The sequence below is a fragment of the Pteropus alecto genome, unplaced genomic scaffold (genome assembly GCF_000325575.1).
Source record: "Pteropus alecto unplaced genomic scaffold, ASM32557v1 scaffold69, whole genome shotgun sequence".
NCBI classification, from domain to species: Eukaryota; Metazoa; Chordata; class Mammalia; order Chiroptera; family Pteropodidae; genus Pteropus; species Pteropus alecto.
The window spans coordinates 9,185,905-9,193,052 of record NW_006494610.1 but is presented as its reverse complement, the minus strand read 5'-3'; positions in this window follow the sequence as shown (position 1 = coordinate 9,193,052).

Sequence of the window (7,148 nt, the reverse complement as noted above, 5' to 3'; positions counted from 1 at the left end):
CAATCGCCGATCATATTCAAAATATGCAGGAGTTAGTAGGATCTGAGGGTCTAAGAAAAGGAAAAAATAAAACACTAAAAAGAGAGAGAAAAAAAAATTGAAGTTTAGAGTAATCAGGATAGACCAGACTGCTCAATGTGACTAATAATAGATGCAATCAGAGACTAGATGCAATTAGCAAGGCCAGAAAGTAACATTATCAATGCAGGAAGATGCTGCTCTTTTGGCAATGCACCCAAGTGCAGAATCCACATGGACATCTGAAAACTGTCCTTATATGTGCAAGTAACTAATAGGAAGAGTAGGCTTTGGAAGCAAAAACATACATATTACAAGAAGGGCCACAACTCTGTGTTGGGACAATAGAGTCTTGCACAGAGTAAGGCATATTTCAAATGAAAAAAGACAAGAGAGCCAAGAAGACTGAAATCTGTTCGAAATATGCAAAGGTAAGTCTCACATTCACCAGGCAAATGAATGCACTAATATGCAATGATAAATACTAAAATAAGGAAAAAAACAGAGACAGAGATATAAACATTAAAGTTATAACAACAGGAGAAAACAGTAGCTAAGGCAAGAAGCATTATGTTAAAAATTAGAGCTCAGTGAGTGGAAAGAAACATTATTGAGATTGTAGTTAGCTTGACTGACTTCTGCTGCTCTGCATTTGTATAGATACTATTTTAAAATGGGCATTGAAACAGATCATACCTGGTGTAGAAAATTCCGTTTTATGAAACAACACTAAACAGAGTAACTGAAACTGTCACAGATTTTTTTATCATGGGTACCTCATGATAATCAGATAATCATATTAGTACAGAATCAGACTTATAAATTTTTCAATTTTCTCATAAATCCTTATTTTAAGTTATATTTTGTGATAATGAAAAAGCATATTATTTGCTTTCAGTAAATTATATGTCCCACATTGCTACAATATCTAAATGCATTTTAGTTTTCATTAAAACTTTTGTAAATACATAGAAGAAATCATAAATAACAAATATAGATTAAATTAAGCATAATTTAAATTAAAATTTAAAACCTCTTTGTGCAAAGTTATAGATTATTGAGTTAACAATGCAAAATGCAGCATAATATGTATGCTTATAATCACATCTTGTAAAATTAAAAAATGAATACATTAAACTGGTAAAGTAGGCTCATCTGACAAACATTAAACTGGTAAACAGGGTGTGAGGCAGGAGAGGGAGAAAAGGTGCCTTATATTTTTTACTTTATATATTTTAGTTTCACTCAAATACAATGTCTTTTGTTTTATAGACTTAAAATATTTGTCCTTTAAATATTAAAATATTGGATTTAAGAATGTTGATTACTTGCCATTTTCATGATTTCCCTGACCTTAGATACTTTCTCAGCAGCATTTTATACCAGATATCAATGAAGTGATATCTGCTATGAGGGAAAAAATTGTTTCACAAAAATACGATATTAATTTAAGGCATCAAAAAGATACTTTCCAATGAGCAAGTATCCGAGAAATATATAACTCATGTACTCTTAAGTACATACATGCATCCATACATACATAAATTCATTAATCACAAGTCATTGTGTAAAAGACCCAGTTATGAAGATGTAATCCACTGAAATATAGAATTAATGCTAAAATAATATGAAATATGATTACTAAAAGTAACATAAAATTGCAATTCTTGAAATAAAAGCTACTTAACAAACATAATAATTTCTCTATAAAAGACCAAAACAAAAATTCTGCCATGGGCAAGCAAAGATAGGAGGATACATAAATGCAAAAATGTCCTCATCTTTCATGTAAGAAGTGTAGCAGGTGCTGTAGAATGCTCCCCAGATCCCCCTTTACAACAGCACTTACTTCCTTGCTGCTTGGATGGTTGAGGTAGTGTTGCCTGGTCAACAGCCCTCAGCCCTCAGCTCTCTTCAGGAATTGAATCAGTTGATGTGAGTCACCTTACCTGAGGCCATGCCTCCTTCAGGGACAGCTAGCATCCAGTGACTGGACATGTGGGATCTCCTGCCAAAATTCTGAAGGATCCTCTAAACTTTAGGGCTCTATGTGGGTTATTAAGGACTTTATTGAGACTGCATAGCAACCCACCTTCTCTATCTGCCTAATCTTGTTTCTTTCTCTTCCTTCCACAGATGGTGATTCCAAGAGCATTCCTCTCAAATCTTGCACTCTGATCTCCATCTCAGAAGACTGAATAGAAAGTTCTAGTTAATAAGGTAAACAAGAAATAAGTTAGATATAAATTTTTGAAAAGGTAAAAATTGATATCTAAAAAAAACTAGAGAAAATGAACAAATGCAAAAACTCATAAAATTCTATAAAGGGATCAATATAACATCAAGACAATAAAATCTATAGCCCTCCCACATGAACAAACAAAATTTGAAAATGTAATGGAAAATTCCGAATAGCAACACAAATCATCCTGGAAATAAACATAAAAAGTAAAGCATGTGATATATATAAAATAAATTTTGAAATTTTAAAAAAGAGGGTAATGAGAATAAAGGTTTTGTCCTAATAATTTCAAAATATAACATAAAATTATGACAATTTTATCAATTTAATATTGGATAAGGAATAGGTTATGAAATAGAAAAGTCTAAGAATAGGCATATATATATGTGTTATATATGTGTATGTGTATATATATATATATATACATATATATATATATATGGAGTTAGTTTGTGATAAAAGTAGCAATTTATATAAATGAGAAAAAATGAACTAGTCAAGAATAGTGTTGAAATGAGCGACTAATTATTTGTAAAACATTAAGTCAGATTTATAAATCATACCATTTAATATAATAAGGTTAAGACTTAACTTTCCACTTAAGCCTTTGATTCCTATCTTTCCTTTTACCTCCATAAACTTATTTCATTAATTTTTCTCATCCTTTCTATATGTTCCGCCTCTCTCTCTGTTCCATCAACAGTTAAGCATATACTTGTCTTTCCTAACTTAAACAAACAGCCAATAACAGCAAAAGAAAAACTCTCTCGATCCCATCTGCTTCTTCCAGCTACCACTATATTTCTTTCTTCTTAATTGAAAGAGGTACCTGCTGCTACTCTTTGCTTCTTCCCCTTTAATTACTCTTCACTTACAGCAGTCTGCCTTCTGACCCTATGTCTTACCAGTCTTATACACATGCTCTTGCCTCTTGTCAATACATATTATTCCCATCTTGCAGCTCCATTAGTGTATAATTCCTCTCCTCCCTTACCAGGCCAGCACATACCCACTAGTTGTACTTGGATTTGCCCCTCAGTATGGTAGCCATACTGATGGTAGCAGATGAAGTGGGAGTAGAGGCTAAAGAAGGCCAACATTGTATTAAATTCCATAGTTATTCCTACTAAACTTAACATACAGTTTCATAATTACCTATTTTTCCCCCCTTACATTCTTCCTTAGAGTAAAATTTCTTGAGAGCCTAATATATTGTCTGTTCTAGACACATAATCTATTAATAATCATACCAAGTATATACAGAATGTAATAGTGATGATATGAAGATGTCCAAATTATTCTGAAGGGTTAGGGAGTGCTCTGGGAAGGAAAGAATAAAAACTTGAGCTCAGTTCTAAAGAATAAACAGGAGAAATCTATGCAAGGAAGGGAGAAAAAGGCAATCTCCTTAAAGATAACAGGATCGGTAAAGGCTTAGACACAATAAACAGTATTATACAAGTAGTTCATAAGACTGCTGTAAACAGCAAGCATGGAGGTGGTGGGAGACAGGCCAGTGACTGGTAGTGAACAGATGATTTCACAAGTAAAGCTCTGTTTCTCAGGCACCTAAAAATCTCCCTGATTCACTGTGTTGTAGAGGATTCTTAGAAAGGCGAAGATTGAGCTTTACGACATCCTGGCTAGATAGAGACTTAGAATTGTATTTAATTTAATTGAAAGAAAATAAATAAATTTTTTCTGTGTATCTCTAGGTATGAAATCACACCTGCTACAGCTTTACAGTGAAGTATTATTAGCTAAGTTGCTTTGGGTTTTAGATTAAATTTGAGCTGAGGTAGTGATGATAATAGTGAGTAGTACTTCAAGAAGGTGTATTATAAAATATAAGGAAGAGGTAAGAGGTTAACTAAGGAGAAATGTAGATCAAGGGCAAGCTTTGTGTGTAAGATGGGTGGAACTTGCCAGTATTCGAACGTTGCATAAAGAGGAAACCAGAGATCAATGATGAATCATAGTTTCTGAGGAGAAAAAGCACTAAAATCTAAAGAAAAGGAGGAAGAACTAGCTTTGAACTGGAGAGAAGAGACACTTCGTCCACTATAACAAAAGAGAAACAAAGAAGGAAGAATACAAATTAAACTTATTTTTTATTTGGGGAAGAAGATGGTTAAGTACCTGGGAGAATGAGGTGGACAGTAGTGGAATGAGGATACTGGTGAAGAAGATAAAAACTTGGGAAATCCCCTTAAGGGAAAATAGAAATGATTCATTTGAGGACATTAAAACTTTATCTGGGTAGAATTGAGGGTAGAAATAATATATTAGTATAGCATGCTTTTTAAAGAAAGAGATTATATTAGAGAGTAGAAGAGCAATGATCTAAAATAGAAATGAAAGGCAAGAAAATCATGGAGTCATCCGTTATTGTCTTGATCCATATTACATTAATATTATCTCCTTATTTACTGTCCTACTTAATGGCCAGGCTGTAAAATCTACAAAGATAATGACATGTCCTTTTATATCTTTGTGTGCCCGGCATTAGAACAGTGTCTTCCACATTGTAAGTATTGAAAGGAACTAAACTTTTGGGAGATCTGCCTGTGAAGAGAACATTCTACTTAAAAAAAAGTTTGAGGGTACACTGCCAATAAAATAAGGGTTTTAGGAAACAAAATGGAAAAGATGTAGTCGGGAAAGCAAGCTATGGGGGCTGGGGAAGGGAGGAAGAAGGACAGAGCAAAGTTGCAACAAGAATACAGCCTAAGAGAGAGACTGAAGGGTTTGCATTAAGAACAGTTGTTAAGTAGGACAAGGACAAGAAGCAAAGCAGGATGAAGTGACCTCAAGCTGAAATTCTGACCTCGGTTTTTTTTTTCCACATTAAAGTAGTTAAAGGCTATTTGAGTCCTTTAATGCTAGACTGTATGTTTTGTTTGGGGCCTCATCAGCGATGAGCAGGCTTTGTTTAGGAATACAAACAGATTAATGGGTACAATTTTTAACTAATCTTTCCGTGTATGAACCATTATCCTTGATCAGTGAGTATATTTAATTCTGCATATGTCAGTGTCATTTCTGCCTCTTCTCTTACTTTCCTTTCCTGACTTTTTCTGTTCCCTTCTCTCTCTTGCTCTCTTTCTCTCTCTTCCTCTGGTATTTCCTTGTTTGTTATTTTGTTTGTTGTTCAAATCTACCCTTTATAATTCTTCCCTCTTGTGGAGAAGGGGAAAAATTTGTGAGATGGAATTTAAAACAGAAAAGTTAAGGTGAAGGAAAAACAGGGGTGTTGAAATGCAATGGGCATGTCTTTTACTTCCCTTGTTATATACCAAAAAAAAAAAAAAAAAAAAATCCCCCACAGCTGTGTTTTATTAGAAATAAACTGCATCATTTGAACAAGGTAAACAGTGGACAGGAATAGAGGAATTTCAGGGTAAAAACAAAAAAAAAAAAAAAAAAAAATCCCCCACAGCTGTGTTTTATTAGAAATAAACTGCATCATTTGAACAAGGTAAACAGTGGACAGGAATAGAGGAATTTCAGGGTCAAGGAAAACACTGAGCCTGAAAAACATACTTGGCCTTTCATTCTACCTTTGCCATTTACTATCTGTGTGACTTATGGAACATTCTTCATCTTTTCCAAATCTCAATTTTCTTATTTCTAAAGTGGAAATGTTATTATCTAATGGTGATGAGCTGCAATTTGGCCACCAGGATTTTTGGTCCCTGGTGTTAGACCCATGAATATGTTACTTTACATGGCAAAAGGGGCTTTGTAGGTGTAATTAAGGTTACTGATATGTTGAGTTTTGGAAATTATCTTGATTATTAGGTCGGTCCAATGTATTCACATGAAGCCTTAAAAACAAAAGAAAATTGCAGAAGAGCAAGTCAGAGAAATCTGAAGCATAAGAAGGGTTTGATGTTCTGTTGCTGGCTTGAAAATGAAGGGGGCCACATAGAAAGCAAGAGAAGGAATGAATTCTAGCAATGAATGGTAAGTTATCTTTGCAGGGGACCTGGAGTCCCAGTTAAGAACTGTACCTCCAGCCAATACTTAGATTTCAGCTCACTGAGACACTGAGCAGAATATACAGCCAGACTGTGTTTGATTTCTGACCTACAGAAACTACAAAATAATAAATTTGTGTTGTTTAAAGGTGCCGCATTTGTGATAATTTGTTATAGTGGCAATGAAAACTAATAATAATATTGTAAGAGTTAAAGGAATTGACATATGGATTGAGGTTTTAGGGAGTCAATAAATCATCTCTGTTTCATCTCTCAGATATAGGACCACCTGAGAAATAAGACACAAAAGACAAGTGGAAAATTAAATATTAGTATTTTTCCTGATGAAGCCTGAATTGGATGATGTGACCTTGATGTGTGGCCACCATGGGCTTTCTACTACTTCACTCAGGAAATAAATTCATACTTTTAGTCATCAACAGATTCAAATGGCCTTGCCCATCCCCACTTTGTAGGGGCAGACCACTTACCACAAGGTTGGGAAAAGATTGGATAGTAGATCATTCCCAAAGCAGGCAAACCTGGGAGACAGAGACTCCATGTGCTTTGGGCTGAACATGATTAATTCCTCCTCACAAACTCAGCAATCATAGCAATCATATTTGTCCCATGGGTAGAAGGAGATTAGGAGGGCTACTTCAACCAAAAGGTCTTCCAAATACCTTTGCATATTTACCAAAAGATGGCAATTATTTGGCTTTCCTAACGTTCCATTCCAGTGTGGCTCTTTTTACAGAATCTGGCCCTACTCTCTTACATTGACTTCCTTGCACCAAATCAAGACCCAGAGGTCTTCATTTTGGGGTCTAACTGAAGCTAACATCTCTTGCTTGTAGAGACCCTCATGTAACTGCCCAGCTCTCTTCATCTCCTGTTCTGTTACCCTT